This window comes from Tupaia chinensis, unplaced genomic scaffold, assembly GCF_000334495.1.
Source record: "Tupaia chinensis unplaced genomic scaffold, TupChi_1.0 Scaffold000415_1, whole genome shotgun sequence".
In the NCBI taxonomy this organism is placed as follows: Eukaryota; Metazoa; Chordata; class Mammalia; order Scandentia; family Tupaiidae; genus Tupaia; species Tupaia belangeri.
The window spans coordinates 971,691-991,626 of record NW_006159920.1 but is presented as its reverse complement, the minus strand read 5'-3'; the positions used below and the strand labels follow the sequence as shown (position 1 = coordinate 991,626).

Sequence of the window (19,936 nt, the reverse complement as noted above, 5' to 3'; positions counted from 1 at the left end):
AAACCACCACGGCAGCAATCAACGGTTCTCAGCACCCAACTAAGAGTTGCTGCGGTGAGTCTGCAATGGTGAGCGTATGCGGTCTCTAAGCACCGCGAGGAGGCAGAGCGAGTGCACGGGGTCTCTAAGCACAGTGAGAAGGCAGAAAAGTCAAGAGGGGGAAAAAATCTAAGGGGTGCAGCTCCAAATGGCTGAGAACAGTGGCCACGCCCACAACCTAGGGCCAAAGACTGCCACGAGCTATACTGGCTCAGGACGGAAGTAGGGACTGCTGCTCCGGCACCTACACTCACAGACCCAGAAAGGGCTGCAAGAAATCACCAGGGATGTCAGTTGAGCCACAAGGGACAGATGGGCCAGAGGAGTCCTTGGCATCCCCTGTCAGCCCCTGACGTTTCTGGAACTTCTTTTATCTATGTGCTCTTGCCCATCCATCACCCACAAACCCCCATGAGGAATCTCTCGGAAGCCCATCACAGAGCCCAGCCGTGCCTCAGAGCAGGCTGCCAACTCTGCTTGTCCCTGGACAAATGGTACCAAGGGACCTGTTTGGCGAATGCAAGATTGTTCCCTAGGATCCTGATCTCAGAATTCAGGACACGGCCCAACTTCCTGTCTCTGACTGCGTTCAGCTCCCTATCATGGCCCTTACAGGCCTGCAACTTATCGGCAAAGCAAGGAGTGTCAGCAAGGAAGAGAGAGAATTCAGAGAGCACGTTCAGCTTCCCTGTCAGTTTCTCCCCTGGTCTTCACAGAAACCCTAGGAGGCAGGCAGGTAGTCAATTCCTGTTTAGAGCTGGGGACAGGCTGAGAGAAGATGCCTTACCCCACAAAGTCCCAGTTAGGGTTTCCATCCAGCGCTCCAGATTGTAAATCTGTACACTTGCCCTGGCCCCACGCTCATCCCAAGTTCTTGCCCCTCTCTTCCCCAAATTTAAGTCTTTCAAGTTTCAAATTCTAACATTCTGGACTTTTCTTAACTGTGAATACATCTGCCTTACCCGTAAAATGTTCTTTGTGATTTTAGAAACCTTATTCTCCTTTCTTCCCACGCTGAAGGCTGCTTTGTTTATGTGTCTGTTACCTGATGGGATGGAGAGTTTTCATTCCCTTGGTCTCGGCGGGCCAGCAGATCAGCCTTAGGGACCCCTTCCAGCTCATACAGAAACTTTAGGAAACCCAGTACCCTTAAATGACAGTATAACTGGTTTGAAATGGGTCAGGTGACTGAGCCATAACCACTTATTTCGGGATGTTTATGGGCGTGCACCTACCTTTTCTCACCAACTAACAAAAGAATATAGCTAAGTCTTCCCACTCCCTGATCATGAGAGAATGGGCAGGAAGAGCCTGGGTTTGACCCAAGGCTGCACCCCTGCCATTCTTACACACGCACACAAGCAGAGAGAAAGGGGAAGAGGATGAGATGGAGAACACTAGAATAAACTGCCCAAACATGCTATTTCCCAGGCCTTCCCACATGGCTCACTGCCTCCCAGGCTGCACACAGGAGCACCAGCTCGGCGTCCCGGGTCTTCTCAGCCATCGCATGTCAGGCCTCGCCACTCTGATGCCCCTCAGCCTTGCGCAGAGTGAGTCTGGAGGAGGACTGGCCAGCGATTTGCAGTGTCTACTTGAAAGTGGCGGGGAGCTGGCTCTTCCACAGCCCGCCCTCACTCAGCCCTCCGCCTTCCTCAGCTCTCCCGAGCTCTCCTTCAGACAGGATGAGGGGCAGAGCTGCAGGTCTGCTGTAGGAGCCGGCATCCAATAGGAGGGCAGCATGCCACCCGCCCCATGCACACTTTGGGTCCTCACATCCAGTTGCTTCCTGGATGGGAGGGTGAGGAATCCTCTTCTTTCCACCATGCTTCCAACAAAGCATAGCTTCAAAGACTCTCCCTTAGTGACGTCTATGACCTGGGGGAGGAGGGAGGTGGAATGGCCCAGGTGACGGCTAATGGTAGTTAGGCCAGGCCCCAGGAGAGAGCTCTGATCCTGCTGTAGCTCTCCAGAGAAACTAATGGACTCTTTTTTCCCCTTTCTTTCTTTTTTTGTAAAGTGTCTTTCTCTCATGTCCAAGACATACAGAAAGCGAGAGAGAAACAGAAAGACAGAACTCCCGACAGGGTCTTCACGCTGAGATCTAGCCCAGCCTTCGGCCGGTCCCAGATCATGGGCGAGCCTTTAATGCCATGCCACCATCCAGTCCCCTAGCTGTCTCTACATGTAGGTCCCAGGTATCAATGCCAAGTTAACAAGAACCCCATTCAGCATGCTGTGACACAGACATGGCGGTGTGGGAGAAAGAAAAGTGGTGTAGGATGTATTCTATACCCAGCAGGAGTCTACAGGGAGGTAGAGAGGGAGGCAGAGATGGATTTAAAAAAAAGAAAAAGAAAAAGAAAGACGAAGATAGAAAGAAAGAGATAGAGGGAAAAAGAAAGAAAAAGAAAGGAGCAAATCAGCCCCTCAGAAAGGGCACTGGGAAACACGTTCACGTTCGAGGGTACCCCTTTCCCTGAAGGCCCTAGGCTCGGCAGGGTTGAGCCTGGCAGTTCCTGGGGCTGGCTCTGGGGTGACCACACCCTTGGGCTGCTCTTTGCTAGGGTTTTTCTTCACAAGCCTCCAAATTGGAAGCTAAGACCTTGTCCCCCCGAGCCCAGGAGCTTGTGCCCCACACTGGAAAAACCAAGACTGCCTACTGGTGTGTTTAGTTCAGAGGGAGAAGTCCTTCTCCTGTAAATAGTCTTTAAACTTGAACGGGGGGTCTAGAAAGGTGAGAAAATCATTTCCAAGTAGGAAACTCTCTTGTTCCTCCCCTCGTTCGAGCTTGCCGAGCTCGCTGAGCTGAGTGTGGGACAGGGAAGTACTACCAGAGGCAGTGGCATGGGCTCATTCCTAGGAGCCGTTTGCCTCAAGCAGACACCTGCCGGCCTTAATGAACACATCTCTTCTCTCTCTGGCAGTTGCAGGGAGGAACCAGGTGGGAATCTCTGCATCTGCCTACTCGGGGCAGAGGTGGGTCAAAGCAAGACATGGCCTGCCCTTTCCTCCCAGGCCGCGGACACCTGCAGAGACTGGTTCTGCCTGGATCGTGCACACATGAACCAGCAGTGTGCTTGCCAAAAGTGAGTTATCATTAGTAATGAAACAGCAGAGAGTATGCTGGAGTTGTGCTCCGTGACCCAGTGGGCAGCTTAGGGACCCTCATTCTTTTCCCTGCTCTGAGAAGGCACCACGTGCTGCACCATGCTGACGAAGAGTGGCAGGGGCCGGAGCCCCTCTGTGCCCCCTGAGAAAAATGCAGACAGCTACATGCCTGTAACATGGGCTTTGGTTTTTATTTATTTCTTTTGAAAAAGAGACAGACATCCTCAACAGGGTCTTCGTGCCACAATCCACATCCAGCTTCCACCAGCCAGATTCGTGGGCACATGGATATAGACCCAGTGTATACAGGGAGACCTCAGGCCATGAACCCAGGACCTTCCCACAGGAAGGTCAGAGCATTGCAGAGCATTGTGTCACCACTGTGCCACCACAGCTGGCCTATCATCACAGGGTTTCTGTCAAGTTCAGATGGGATGACAATTGTGAAACAGGGTTCTCTGGCAAATTTTTTAAAAAATATTAGTGACTATATCCTTTTATATAGTTTAGATTTTTTAGAACCACAATTAATTTCACACACTCAAAAAAAAAAATCAAATGAACAAGGATGAGAGGTAAAAATTCTATTTTCCCCAGCTTACTTGTCCTCCCATTTAAGGTGGAATTCCTGGTCTACAGTTTAGTCCCAAAGGCTGCTCCTCTAATCCCCACCCAGTCCAGGCACTGGAAAGCTACGCCCTTCCATGTTGTAACGGGAGCTGCAGAACAGACATCCAGAGCGTGCGCTGCCATCCCGACGGCGGAACGGGAACAGCTCTGCGGATCTTGGAGGCAGCGAGGATCTGGGTGGAGTGGACCAAGTCTGATTTCCTGGATTAGGATCTGGTACCACCTGGGTCGCTGTTGGTTCAGCCACTGCTAGGGGTGTGAGGTCTCCATGGAGCATGGGTCTCCTCTGCTGCAGAGCTAGCTCAGAAACCAGTGTCTACATTCAGTAGCTCCTGCATGCTTGGTCTCCTTTCTCCACGCTTGTGCGTCCTCATACTTGTCTGAACCTGGAACCTCCCAAAGACACAACCTGATCATACACCCGTGTGGCTCCAGGCGTGGAGAGACTCTCAGAGCTGTGAAAATGTTGAGGCTGGTGTGAGAACCCTGAGACTGCTCCCCTCAGGGCCACACAGCAGCTCCTTTTCCAAGGCAGCCATGGATACCTCCAGAATGCAGAGCTCACAGAGAAACGTGCCCTGGACACCTGACACCATCCCACAGACAGCACAATCCCACAGCAGCAATGCCACGGCTGCCTCCCGACTCAAGCCCCTCGTCTGCTCTCCTCCGTCTCCTAGGCAAATGAGCAGAGCCTCTCCTAGAGAACTCGGGCTATCACTGGGAGGTCTACCTGGATTTACCACAAAGAGAAGCAATATAAACCTAATGCCCTCCCCTCATTCACAGGCAAACCATGGCAACAGAAATTTTTTTTTTTTTTTAGGTACTGATTGGCCAATATTACATCCATCTAAGATTCGTATGACCCAGCCACTGTGGTGGAGTGGGAAAATGCAGTGCCCTACAAGGCCGGAGACTATATGGTCACCCCGGGTTCAGGTTCCAGGATCAGCCTATAAATAAGGTGCCCAAGATCCTCAGCAGCTGGAGAGCTGGGGCAAAGGAGTTGTGGTTCTCCCTCTTCCATAGGCATGCATGTGCTCTCCAAAAAAAAACGGGGGGGGGGGGGTACCTGGTGGTTAAGGGAGCCAGATCCCACATGGCCAACTGCACAGTTCCAATCTTGGACCCAGCATCTTGAAAAACATGCCAAGTGAATGTACCTACCTACCCCAAATCCTAAAAGGATGGAGAAATGGAGGAGAAGGCATTGCAGCATGACCACACCCCAGCGGGGGATTGCTTTCTCTCTGTTTCTGTTTCTGTCTCTCTCTGGCAAATTTTTTAAAAATTAGTAGTGACTATATCCTTTTATATAGGTTAGATTTTTTAGAACCACAATTAATTTCACACACTCAAAAAAAAAAATCAAATGAACAAGGATGAGAGGTAAAAATGAAAAGAGAGGGCCAGACAGTGGCATATGGTTAAGGCAGCTGGATCTCACACGGCCAGCTGCTCAGCTCAAGTCCAGGACCTGGCAGCTTGAAAAGCATGCTGGGCACATGTGCGTACGTGCCCAAAATCTTGAAAGGAGAGTGGACAAGGGTTTGCGGTGTGGTTATCCCCCTCAGGGCGGTTTCCCACTTTTCTTCTATCTCTCGCCAATGAGCACAGGTGCCCTAGAGAGAGAGGGACCATCAGGTGGCATGGTGGTTAAAACAGTGGACTCCCACATAGCTGAAAGTAGCTTACTTTCTCACTTTTCCTCCCTCCCTCCCTCCCTACCCCCCCTCTCTGGTGAGTATATGTGCCTTGTAGCAAATTTTTAAAATAGTAGTAATAGTGATAAAGTGAAATAAATAATTCTTTTTTAAAAAGACAAGAAAATAGAATGCAAAGTGAACAGATAAACCTTACCATATTGCAAATGAATAGCATAATATTTAAGACAGAACCACCCAGAATAACTTTTGTGCCCAGTAGTTTAACTATGTGCTCTCAGTGTAAAGACAAATACGGTTACAAATTAATATTAAATTTGAAATGGAAAGTTTGGTGTTTCTGTAGGAATATGATTTACCAATTCTGAAGCTTCCTTCTGTGAATTATGGCACTGTGCAAGTAACTAAATATACGGAAGGGAATAAAATTTCTAGCTGGGAGAAAAGGGAGTCCCAACTGAGAAACAGGAGGCACTGGTTAAGGCACTGGACTTGCACGTGGCCGACCATGGTTCTAGTCTCAGACCTGGCAGCTTGCTTTCTAAAAGAATGGCCCGTCTGGTGATGATGGAAGTAAAGGTATCAGTTTGAATGTATAGCTTTTAATACATAACTAGAGATAGATAAATGTATATATGTATATTTATATGTATGCTTACGCTTATACTCCCTTCTCTTTCTCCACTTAAAAGGTTCATAAGCAAAGACATCCCAATAGTAATGAGCACCCCTACTGCATAGATGTCGGCTTCTAAACCCCATTCCTCACTTTAAGGAACCAGGGCTCTTTGAAGAAATCATCGATTCAGGGCTGGAGAAAATACAAAATGAATTTAAAATATCTTGTACCAGAAAGTAAGGAAATGCTATTTTTAAAAAAAATTTTTAAAGACAAGGGTGTGTCCAAAGGATATAGGAGCCACTAACCAAATCTGGCACAATCGCATCAAAATGAATAATAAAAGCAATAGACTATTCATGGACTAGAATGAGAACCTGAGTTCATATAGCTATAAATGAAGAAATTAAAATATGAGCAATAAAGGAGAGCTCTTCCTTACAGTGGGAAACCAACCAGCGTATGTGGAAGGAATTACGGTGGCAGCCAATCACCATTCTGCAGCCGTCGTGGTAATAACGAACGCTGCCCAGCATCATCGATGGATGGTGAAGTTAGTGGGGCAGAGACAGCCTGCTGAGACCCAGGCTACTCCCGCAGTCTCAGAGTATCCTTAACTCATGGTTAATTACAAGGAGCAAATTAGTAACTTTGGAGTTGATTAACTTAGTGGACATCACCTTACATGAGGAACTGAAGTTAACAACAATACTTGAAAAAAGAGAACACATGTGCTTCCTGCTATGACGCCTTGAGAAGAATATGACATCCCTTCTATAATATTCTTGCCAAAAATTCAGGGCCTGAATCTAACCATGAAGGTCATGTGCAAACTGAAGGCATTCCAGAAAATTACTGACCTGCGTTCTTCAAAAACTGTCAAGGTCATGAAAGACAAAGGCCAGGGAACGGTCTCAGATCAAAGACTAACAGAGACATTCCCAACTAAATGCATTTATACCTGGAGAGGGGAGAGAACATCAGTAGGATAACCGGCAAAATTTGAATGTGGAACTGTGGATTAGATATAGGATTTAGCAGCACTAACTTTCCTGATCTCAATAGTACACTACGGTTAGTTAGGTAATATAAAACTCTTTTTCTTAGAAAATACATACTAAAATAAAATATAGCATTTATGGAAAAAGGAACATGTCTGCACATTTCTTACACAATCACATGGCTTAGAAAAATATGTAAATATATAAAAAGTAAGAGCACAAAAGAGAGAGCAATCTAATGATAAAGCCAAAGGGCAAAATGTTAACACGTGGTAAATTATGTCAAGGGTATATAGGGTTTTGTTTTTGTAACATTGCAACTTTTCTATGAGTAAGAAATTTTGTCAAAACAAAGTCCAAAAATAGGTTGCATGACATATTTAATATCATTGAACTATACATTTTAAATGGTCGAGAGTAAATTTATGTAATATTGTATTTCACTATGATAAAATAATAGATAAATGATAAATTCCATATAAGTTGTTTTATAAAAGAAGCCTATTTATTTTTTAAAATAGCTTATTCAGGGCAAGCCGGTAGCATGGTGGTTAAGGCACTGGACTTGCATGTGGCCAACCATAGTTTCAGTCCTGGACCTGGCAGCTTGCTTTCTTACTTTCCTGCTCTCTCTCTCTGTCTCTCTCTGGTGGATTGAAAAATAATAATGGGATGAGCAGATGGCATAATGGTTATGTCACTGGACTCCCAAGTAATTGACCACAGTTCGAGTTCTGGACCCGGCAGCTTAAAACTCACACCAGGTACGTGTGCGTGTATGCTCAAAATCCCAAGAGAAGAATGGAGAAGAAGGGGTCGCAGTGTGGCCATCCCCCTGGGGGGTGATTTCTTGCTTTCTGTGTCTCTGTCTCTCCAGCGATCACACACACCCTATAGCAAAAATATCTCTTAAAATAATCCTACTAATAATAATTTTAAAAATTTTTAAATAGCTTGTTCACTCCTGTACCCCTAGTTGTACATGAAACAGGTACTTACTAAATGCAAGTTTAATGAATTAATTCATTAAATAATTAAATGTGCTCTAGAAAATGACATTAGGTCTCTCTCTTTTTTTTTTTTTTTTTAAAGGGGCTGATAGGATAGTCCAGTCCCTATGTTTTACATGGCATGGTACAATATTAACTCTACATCAACCATAGAAGAGCAGTCATCCTCAAACTTTTTGATTCCAAGGACTCCAAAGAGCTTTTGTTTATGTAGGTTATGCCTTTCAATATTTATCATATTAGAAACTTAAAGGGAGAGACTTAAATATTTATAAATTCACTTTTAAAAAACAATAAAATCTGGGCCAACCCCATGGCACAATAGCTAAGTACCATGCATACGGAGCAGATCCCACATGGCTAACTGTGACTCGAATCCTTGCCCCAGGGGTTTGAAATACACACTTGGTGCATGTGTGTGCATGGCCCAAATCCTGCCAGGGTGTAGAAAGGGAGGAAAAAGGATTATGGCAGGACCTCGTTCCTCTGAGGGGTGCTTTTGCTCTCTCCCTTCCTCCCTCCCTCCCCACCCCCTCTTTCTTTCTGAGTGCACATGCCTTCTGGCGATAAAGAAATAGTAAAAATAACAATGAAAACCCATTTATTGTTTTTAAAATGACACATTTTCATGAAGAAAATAATCATTTTTCAAAAAAAAACTTTTAGTGAAAAGAAAGGCCTTATTATGTATTTTACAGATTTTTTTAAAAATTTGCTTGAGGGTGTATGTGCTAGCTAGAGAGAGAGGGAAAGTGAGCAAGCACCTATCACCCCCCCCCCAGGGCGAATGGTCACCCACAATCCCTTCTCCCCCATTTTTTCTTCCTTTGGGGATTTTGGGCACCTGGCTCAGAATTTGTCCCAAGCCACTGGTCCAAACTTGAATCACCAGGGGCAACAAGGACCAGCTGGAGTGGCCACAGTCTGATGGTGAGCACTCTCTGGATGTGTATTCTAGACCTCCTATGACAATTCTCAAGGGTGGGTTCCCCCGAATGCCTGGACTGGTGGGGACTGACGGAGCAGCTTTCGGGGCTAAGCTATAGACCAAGCATTCCACCTTAGAGGGGCAAGCGGCCTTACCACCACACCACCAGCTGGCCCTACTTTACCCATCTTTGTGACGTCAGCCTGACAGAAGACGGCTGGACTCTCTATCTACTTCTGCAGTCGATCTTTGCAAAATGTTGTTCTGAAGACATGAATAAAGTCCGGCCTCCCACAGTTCTAAAGTTAGAAACGGAAGGAGTCATTTACTACCACTGAGCCATGTATGAAACAATTACTGTCAGCCCAAAGATAAGAGAATCACTAAAAACGGTGACATGGGATACAGGAAACAGCAGTAGCTGAATATGAAACAGAATTCAAGGAAAATCAGAAGAAATTAGGTCCTAATGCTTAGAAGATTCTTCAAACACTGAAGCCTTAATGACTCAGTCATGTTTTCTTCTCCATGAACCCAATACCTTCACTTGTTTATTGAGTTAAAGGAACATACACACACTTGGGACCAGCAGGTGGTGTGGTGGTTAAGGCGCTGGACACTTCCACATGGCTGACCAGGGTTCGAGTCCTGAGTCTGGTGGCTTGCTTTTTCACTTCCTCTCTCTCTCACTCTCTCCCTCTGTCTCTCTCTGGTTAAACTAAAAAATTAATGAATGAATAAAATAAATAATTATTTTAAAAAAGAAACATACACACACTCTTATAAATGTTTATTGGGTTAAACCTTTTTTAAAAAAATAATTATTTTTATTTAACTTTATTTATTTATTTTTGTCTGACCAGAGAGGGACAGAGAGAGAAAGAGAGAGGGAAAGTGGGAAAGCACGTCTCCAAGTCCAGCACTGGAACCGCGGTGGGCCATGTGGGAGTCCAGTGCCCTTAACCACTACACCACCTGCTGGCCCCAGCTTAAACTTTTTATAATCAGCTAAAATGAAAATGTTCATTATATTTACAGAAAAAAAATAAAAGTTATAAATCTTGACAATGTGAAAATATAAACTGACTAACAAAAAACTGAAAGGGAGAATGGAAGGAAAAGCACACATGCCAGTGTTCTATTTTTTCCTCTCAGGAAGTCATAAGTAAACTGATAATAAATTGATAATCAAGACATGGACAGGTACGCATATTATCTTAAGTTACAATGATAAACACCAGGGGAAATGAAAGCCCCGTTAGCATCCTCTGAGGAATGGCAGTGGAGGACAGAAAGTGGGCTCTCATTTCACATTCTGGATGGTTTGAATCCTCGTTACTATATCATGTAGGGCTTCTATGATAAAAATCCTAACTTACTTATTATTTAAAAGAAAAAATATCACATTACTAGAATATTCTAATAGCAATATTTCTTGGCTGAGCTAGAGTTAGTAATCCTGTTCATATGGCTGTGGAGGCTATTGTTTGGAAGCTTTCTGGTTTTTTTTTTTCATTTTTTCAATTTTTGCTATAGGGCACTTGTGCTTGCTGGAGGCACACAGAGACAGAGAGAGATGAAAAGTTAGAAAGCAACCCAAGTGGGAAACGGCCAGGTCACAATCCCTTCTCTTCTATTCTCCTCTCAGGATTTTGGGCACGCACACGTGCTAGATGTGTACCTCAGGCCACCAGGTCCGAGACTTGAACTGCACAGTCGGCTAGGTGGGAGCTAGCCACCTTAACTGCCATTCCACCAGCTGGACCGAACAATCACAGTTTTCATCAGAACTTCTTTAGGATATATCTACAAAGATACATGTATATATGTATATATATATATACACATATATATTTGTATCTCCACCTTTTTGCTGTAAGACACAAAGACAGAGAGAGAAGGAAAGTGAGAAAGCACCTCCCAGGGAGGTTGGCCACACTGCGATCCCTTTCTCCTCCACTCTCTTCTGGGTTTTAAGTACGCATGCATAAGTGCCCAGCAAGGCATCCAAGCCCCCAAATCCAGGACTGAGACTGCATGGTCAGCCATGTGGGATCCAGCCACCTCAACCCCCACACCATCTGATGGCCCGGTTGTATGCTGTTTTATTCAGTGGATGGACTAAAAGATCCTGCACTCTGAATCACATTTTCAGTGTATTGGATGCTAAAAGAGGGTGAAGTCTTTCATAAAACTAATGCCTAACCCTAAATTTGTGTATCTTTTCGAAAACTGTATAATTTGCTTCTGTTTTGTGTTGTTCTTTATTGACAACTACCTCAAATAGAAAAGGAAAGTAACTCAGAGTGGGTCACGGGGCTTGTTCTGAAAACTGGAGTTCAGTTCCGGGGTCAACTATACAGGCCGGGCATGTGTGCCCTTGATCCTGGCTGACTGGGGGAGGCTGAGGACCACAGGGTGAGACGTCATTGAGAGTGCTTGTCCTTTTCTTTCTGTTTCTCTTTGTCTCTCACACGAAAGAAAAAGTAAACTTTTAAACAAATGAGTCATAGCTTTCTGCTTTCCTTTACGTTAAATTCTGTGAACAGTGGAATTCATGCTGGAGCGAGGGCTTACTGAGGATTGCTAGGCCACCACTGCTTCCAGGTAGTCAGCACCTGAACCTGTAACCATAGAAGTGACTTAGAAGTTCTCTTCAGATCACGAAATTTGCTTATTTAAATAATTTATTTAAATCACACAGATGAGTGGTTTTCACTTTGTAACTTTTTCTGCCTCTTCATGTGGAGAGGAAAACATTTACATGCCAAAACAAAAGCAAATTAAGAAAATGTGAATAGAACCTTTCTCCTGAGAAGTGGTAATGGTAAAGCATTATCCTATTAGATGTGCATCAGAACCTGAACAGAGGCTGGTCCTGCAGTGGTTAAGCCCTGTGCATAGGGCGCCAGACTGCACATTGGTGACCATGGTTCAAATCCCAGCCCCAGAGCCTTAAAAAACATGCCAGGCACATGTGTGTGCTCATAATCCTGATGGGATGGAGGAATAGAAGAAAAAAGATTGTGGCATGACACTCCCCATTGGGAGTGCTTTCTCCTCATTCCTCATGCTCTCTCTGGCAAAAAAGAAAAAGCCTGAATAGGTGGTGCTATCGCTAAAGATTTGCCATGTCGAGCTCTAAGGCACACATCACCCCAAACACATCTTTCATTGAAGTATTAAAACTCAGGAAGGGGAAAAAAAAGGTTTTAAGGATTAGGTTAAATTACACTTGATAGGCCACCTTAGTGGACAGTAGGCAACATACTGAGCTACAGAGCTGGAAGACACACAGCCGACTGTGGGTTCAAATCCTCAATCTGGTTGACCTGAATCACACGGTGTGCACATGTGCTTGCCCAAGGTCCCACCAGCTGAGGGACGGGATCACAGTGTGATGAGACTCTCTGGAAGGTGCTTCCCCCCTCCCTCCCTCACTTGCCCTCTCTCGTGCACACATGTGCTTTTTTTTTTTTTTTTGAGAGGTTTCTGCTATAGGGTGCATGTACTCGCCAGACAGACAGAGAGAGACATAGAGACAGAAAGCGAGAAATCACCCCCCAGGGGGGATGGTCATGCCGCAATCCTTCTCCTCCATTCCCCTCTCGGGATCTTGGGCACGCACGCACATGCGCCCGGCGTGAGTTTTAAGCCACTGGGTCTGGGACGCGAACTGCAGTCGACTACGTGGGAGTCCAGCGACATAGTCATTACGCTAACTGCTAGTTCCCAAGGACCCACGCATGCGCTTTCTAAAATGAATTAAAAAAAAAAAAAAACTTTAAATTACTCTTGGTGTCTATTGAAAAGCAAAGAGTTACTGAATTATACTGAGTATTTTTATACTAGGTATTTAAATCTTACTACAGTGAATCGATATTATTCTTTGAATATCGAACTATCTCATGTTTAAACTATTGTCCTGAAGAGAGATATTTTGATCAAAAAACTATGAATAGAAAAGTAAGCTACAATTCAGCTGTGGACCCTTACAGGAAGCCAGGGTATTTAATCAGGCCAGATCAGAGTCTAAGCACCACCTGGTGGCACCTTATTTAAATTACAGGAAAAGTAGCTCAGAATCATTAACATAGCATCTAGGATTTTCCTTGCAAACACCGATCTATTAAATGATGGCAAAGACAGTATTTCTTCTCTGTCTGGCCATAGATGAAATGTAGCCTGAGGAAGTAAAAAGTTTTAAAGTTGCCTATTCGGTCCATTCACAGCAAAGCATAGTATATTACCCATGTTTTTTATTTCTGGATCTTAAGATGTTGTGACAATACAGAAACCTTGCTGTCAGGAGCAAAAGCTTATAACCAGTGACGGTGATTGTGGATGTGACCTACAAGTTACCTACAGGTCAGAGAAAGAACACCACAGAATGTTCACACACTTGAGTGGTTTTACCCCCTCATCCTTTCTTTCTGCCATTTCATGTGGGGAAGAAAACATTCACACACCAAAACTAAAATGAACAGGGCTAGCCGATTCCTAGAGTCAGCAAAGCGCTCTGCCAGAAACCCGCTTTCACGTGAAACCAACCTACCTGACCTCCAGCACCTGCTAAACCAATTCCCAGACCAAGCCAGTATTTCCCTGATAGTCACTTTTTTTTTTGCCAGAGGGCACCACAGAGTGAAAGAAAGAAAACACTTCCCCCATGAGGAATGGTCACCCACAATCCCTTCTCCATTCGCCTTTTGGGATTTGGGGTGCACACACACACGTGCCTGGCATGTTTCTCGAGTCCCTGGATCCAGAAGTAGAAACATGCAGTTGGCCATGTGAGATCCATCTGCCTTAGCCACCAGGCCATGGGCTGGCCCTCCTGACCTAAATCGTCATAGGGTCAACTAGAAACACTCCAACCCAGGGACCACCAGAGCATCCAAGTCGCCAGCCCTACGCCATTTACTCTGCCCTAGGCTCCTTCGCTACAGAAACCCCAGAACAAGCCGTGGCCTAGGTGTTCCCTCACTCCTGCCTTAGGCCACCTGAGCGACCCTGGGGCTTCTCCATGGCCCTGTGTGGCACGTTATGTCTCCTCCTCTCAGGAAATGCAAGTAATAACAATCTTCTGGGACTGACTTCATAGGACAGTGGCTAAGTGTTGCACAAAGGAAGCAAATAAACATGGCCAAGCAGGGTTCGAATCTCAGCTCTGGTGGCCTGAAACATTCCAGGCTCACATGCAGTGCTCAGGGGCTTTCAGAGCCATTGCCCTCTCCATGCTGTCCCTCAGTCACCTCCATGTTAAGATTCTGTGGGGACAAATGACCGGCTTCATTTCAGAGAGGAGCACTTTCCTCTAGGGAGGGCACCTTCAGCCAGACAATGCCACCGTGCTGCATTTTACAAATATGCAGCATTTTTGGCCCAGTTGTCATGTGGAGGCAAAGAAGCAAATGGCTATAAATGGAAAGAGGGACACAGAGGAGGGAAGGGAAGGACGTCAGCCTCCACATGCGGCATCTCGCTGCGTCCGGCCTGAGGACGGCGTCTATGGTTTCTGCTCTCCCGCAGACTCCGGGACCTCACTCCCCTTTTTTCCTGCCGAGGCTGAAAGTTGCTTCTGTCCACTTACCAGAGGTGTCTCATGGCGATACAGAGCTTAAACTTCAAGACCCTTCCCTTGCTTTGGGTCCTGCTAAAGACCATGCCTATTTTTGTATGTGCAACTTCAATCCTGATTACTAAAGAAGGCCCCTGAAAACTGTACGTGCTGCATGCCCTAAGAAATGGGAGGGTGCCAGCTGGTGGTGAGGCAGTTAAGGAGGTTGGATTCCACATGGCCAACTCAGCGGTTCTAGTCCCAGACCTGGTGACTTGGAAAGCACCCAGGAAATGTGCGTGCTCCAAATCCTGAGAGGAGAAGGGAGGAGAGAGGATTGTGGGATGGCCATCCCCTGTTTAGGGATGCTTTCCCACTTTCTCTCTCTCCCTCTTTCTCTCTCATCTCCAGTGAGTGCACATGCTCTATGGCAAATTAAAACAAAAAAAGGAAAAAAAAAAAAAGGCAAAAAAAACAGGAGGATGAGGTCATGACCCCAGGCACCCAGATGCAAGCCTTACTTTTCCACCCAACCACCTGGGTGCGCCGCCTGTACCTGTAAAAGGTAGAGTGAACACAGTCTTGTCCGAAGCTCTCTTTCTTTCTCCTCAGTTGCATTCCTTCCTACATATTAATAAAGCAAGATGCTACTGCTCAGCCTACCACTGCCTAGGCAAAGGCTCGCTTTGCTATTGTTTTGTTAAGGATGCTGAAACTGTCCTGGAAAATGCTTAGTGAAAATACAAGCCAGCGCTTAGCTGTACAGCAGCTCACGAAGACTCAGAAAATAAGGGCAAAGCTTTGGCAATGAAGGCTGGCACCAGCCCTTGAGATTATATCATAACCTGGAGATCAGATGTGTTGGGATCTGCAGAGCTGCATCACGGGGTCACGTAGCCTTGGGTCGTGCCTGGTTCTGCCGCTCCTTGCATGTGCCTTTGGGCAAGTCTCTCAACAGCTCTGGGCTTGTTTTTGGATGCATGCCGCAAGGGAGGGGGGCAGATGATTTCTCAGGACCCCTCTGTCTCTTGGCATGCTTGGTTCTCTCTGCCTCTCCAGACTGCGGGTGCAACATCGCTGTTCACTACTGCCCCACAGCTTGACAGATGCTCCCACTGAGCCAAGCCAACTTGGGAAGCCATTAAACCACCCAGCTGAGAAGGAGAGGGAGGGAGAGAGCAAGGGAGAAGGCGGAGGAGGAAGACAGCAGGAAGCGGGGCAGTGCTAGGACACTGGACAGGAAGACAAGGACCAGGGGCAGAGGTAGGTCCCGTCCTGGAACCCAGACAGGCCTCAGATACCTGCAAACGCCTTTTGCACTTGGGCAGATGCCATAGTTCTGATGGAGCACCTACTCCCTGGGTCTGCCTTGGGCTTTTTTCTAGAAGGATTAGTTCAGACTAGTCAGGCTTTGGCCCACAGGCCTCCTACAAAAGGGTCCTCGTGAATCTGCTCCTTGGGACCCAAGTTTCATGAGGAAAGCTGGTGGAGAGGAAAGAGCCTGAGCCATTTACACTAGCTCCTCTGCAGCTTTGGATGGCTCGTTCTCATGCCACGTCATGCCATGACAGCTTCTCCCTTTTTTTGGAGAGGTTTTTGCTATAGGGCACGTGCGCTTGCCAGACAGAGAGAGATAGAGAGACAGAAAGCAAGAAATCCCCCCCCCCCCCCGCCGGGGGATGGCCACACCGCAATCCCTTCTCCTCCATTCTCCTCTCGGGATGTTGGGCACACATGCACATGCGCCCAGCGTGAGTTTAAGCCACCAGGTCCGGGACTCAAACCGCTGTCGACTACATGGGCATCCAACGACATAGCCATTACGCTAACTGCTGGTCCCACACATTCTCCCTTTGAAGCTTCTCTTACAACCAACTAACCCTTGGAGAAGAAAGACAGGGGCCTCGGATTAACTGGAGGCATTCTTCATTCCGTAAGAACTGAGAGGTTTCTGTTCTTCTCATACGTGCTTTAACACCTGCGCAAGTAGCTGGAAATCCTGGCAAGGACAGGCAGCTACTAAATACCTGCTCATCTGAACTCAACTCGCTCCTCCTTTTCAATGCTAAAAGCTGGAGTGCTGGCTTCAGAACTCACGCAGCATTCTGCTTGCCATCCCTTCCAGTCTCAGCTACCTGTCTTCTTCTGACGACTCACCTGTCCTGAAACACCATCCTTGTCACAGTCCTCTCTCCAGTAACGGGCAGAGACAAGCACCGAATCCAAGCTCACTACCCTTCCAGTCACCTCCCTCCGGCATCCACTGCTACTCAGCTCTCCAAGCCCAGGTTCCACAGCCGACTCTTCTGGGTTTCAGTGTGGAATCTGCATCAACTGGTTATTGAATGTGCTTTTCATTTAATGCCCACACGTGACAGGCCCTGGGTCTGGCATCTGGCATCTCATTTATGCTCATAAAACCCCTAAAAATCAGGTACACTCACCTGATCTCACAGTTGTGGGACTAGACTGGGAACCCCCGAGGAACTTGCCCAAGGGCCCAGCACACCCCGTGGCACAGTTGGAATTCTGAACCAGATTCCCAGGTTCAAGTCCACCACCACTCTGCACTTAGTAAAGTACTCAGGACAGAGGTTCCTGGGACGAGACTGGTACCTGGGAGTGCAGGTCTTCGAACACAGCACGCAATCCCAAACCACTCGGATCCACCTAGACCTGGTGGCATAGTAGTTAAGGCACAAGACTCCCATAGGGCTGACCATGGTTCGAGTCCTGGACCCTGCAGCTTAAAACTCACGCCATATGCCATGCATATGTGTGTGCGTACCCATGATCCCAAGAGGGAAATGGAGAAGGCACTGCAGTGTGGCCGTGTCTCTGGGGAGTGATTTCTCGCTTTCTCTCTCTCTGTCTCAGTTTCTCCGTTTCTCTGGCAAGTGCACGTGCCCTATAGCAAAAAAAAAAAAAAAACAATATACCCTCCTCAGTGGATTGAAGAGACCCCTCATGCCCAGAGACAGAGGGATCCTAAGAGATCCCCTGGCCCCACTCTCTTGCTGTGTGGGTCAGAAAACAAGCCCAGAGCTACTGAACAACTTTCCCAAAGACGTGAGCAAAGAACAGCAGAGCCAGACATGGTCCAAAGCTACTGACGCCACGAGGCAGCTCTGCAGACCCTAACACATCCGGTCTCTAGGTATAACGTAACGCTGAGGCCTGGCGCCAGGCTCAGCATGTCGTCCTGAACCACGTCCCACGTGTGGATGTTAGCGATGGCATCACTGTGGAGCTGAGGCTCCTGCCCTTGCTGGTGCCTTTGCTGTGCTGAGTCATGCGTTTATTTGCCAAGTGATCACTGATATCGTGCCCCGTGGACTGAATATATACTCCCCACCTTAGTTTTATTATCGGCCAACATTTACTGAATACCTACTATGAACCAAGCACCGAGCTAAATATTAGCCCTCAGAGCCACAGCTGCTCCTCAGGTGATCCGCCCATTACTAGCCAACCGATACACACGAACACACAGAGCTGCCCCATCCGGCTGCAAAGCAATTAAAGCTCAACCAAGGCTCTATCCACGCACCTCTCTGCCTAATTCACGAGCGTCTTCTCTTGCCCAATTTCTTGTGTACGACTTGTAGTCACGGTGGCCAAGAGAAGAGCAGGTCAAGATCGAAAGGCTTGGTACCAGCAGTTGGCATAATGGCTATGTCGCAGGACTCCCATGTAGTCAACCACGGTTCAAGTCCCAGATTCGGTGGCTTAAACTCACGCCGGGCGCATGTGCGTGTGTGCCCAAGATCCTGAGAGGAGAATGGAGGAGAAGGGATTGCGGCGTGGCCATCCCCTCTTGGGGGTGATTTCTCGCTTTCTCTCTTTCTGGTGAGCACACATGCCCTATAGCTAAATAAATAAATAAAATCTCTCCAAAAAAGATCGAAAGTCTTGACACCCACTAGCGTGTCTTCCCACTGGGCACTGCCTATTATTAATCTAGGTTCTGCAGGTCCCAAAGAGCTCTTAGCAAAATCCTGACCCTCGAGAAAGGGATAAAATTTCTAAAATGTTCACGAGGCTAGCTCCGTGGCACAGTGGTAATGCACTGCTCAGGGGAAGCCTGATCCCCCATGAGGGAGGCCACAGTTTGAGTCCCCAGACTGGTCCCCAGCATGCACAGGCCCCAGAACCTGAGGTACCAGAGGCCAGAAGGAAGGAGACTGCAGTGGAGGTGCCCGTTTACCTGTCTTTCTGTCTCTCATGTGTGCACACACTGTCCATCATGAATAAAGAAAAACCGTTCATGGGAAACTTCTTTTTTTAAATTTTTTTCTTTATTTTATTTTATTTTAATTGTTAAGAAAGTTTTTGCTACAGAGCACATAAGCTTGCCGGAGAGTCAGAGAGAAAGAGACAAAAAGCAAAAAATCACCCTCCCCAGGGGTGTGGCCATGCTGCAATCCCTTCTTCTTCATTCTCCTCTTGGAATTGTGGGCACGCACACACACACGCCTGACATGAGTTTTAAGTCGCCAGATCTGGAACTCGAACCAAGGCCAACTATGTGGGATTCCAGCGATGTAACCATTACGCCATCTGTTGGCCCCAGTTGGAAACTTCTTGAGGGCTAGTCACTCCCAGAGTTCTTGAAATACATTAGCCACCCCACTACTTTCTGCTCCCGACAGAGGACCTTGATTTATCATCTGGGTGACTTTGCCACCACTGGAGCAGGAAGCATGTAGTAGATGGGCAGGGCCAGCAGGGGGCGTGGTGGCTAAGGCGTCTGAATCCCACATGGCTGACTGTGCGGTTCCAGTCCTAGACCTGGTGGCTTGAGAAACACACCTGCTATGTGTGTGTGCATGTCTGAAATCCTGAGAGGAGTATGGGAAAGGGACTGTGACATGGCCATCCTGCCCTCCTGGGCATTTCTCTCTCTCTCTGTCCATCTCTCTTCAGCAAGCCCATGCGACTTTAATACATTTTTAAAAAGAAAGAGTAAAAGCCTGGGTCTTGGCACCCAACACATTTGGGTTCAAGGTGCTTCACTTCATCCATCAAACCTAAATAATCTACCTTGGTATGTCGTTACGATTATTAGGTGCTGCCTGTGAAGTGCTCAGCATACACTAAGTACCCACTAGTTGGTATCGACTTCTTACCCTCCACCGGAGGTGCTTCCCAAGTTTACCATTAGTTCTCTGCCGGCTGATGCTTCAAGACCCAGTGCCCAAGGCAGCTCCCTCAATCCCTGCCAAGCAAGTTCAGTTCGGAGGGATCAGCCCTGACTGAGCACCTTCTACCTAAACCCAGATTCCCAGGTTCAAGCCCACCCTCTCTCAGTACCTAGTAAAGTACGCAGAACCGAGGTTCCTGGAACAAGACTGGTACCTGCCAGTTCAGC

At 47.0% G+C, this 19,936-nt stretch overlaps 1 protein-coding gene across 1 annotated transcript in view; it reads right to left on the bottom strand.

Annotated features, from left to right (window-relative positions):
- SLC12A8 (solute carrier family 12 member 8) overlaps positions 1 to 19,936 on the bottom strand; it is a 158,019-nt gene that overhangs the window by 133,432 nt on the left and 4,651 nt on the right. The window lies entirely within an intron of this gene.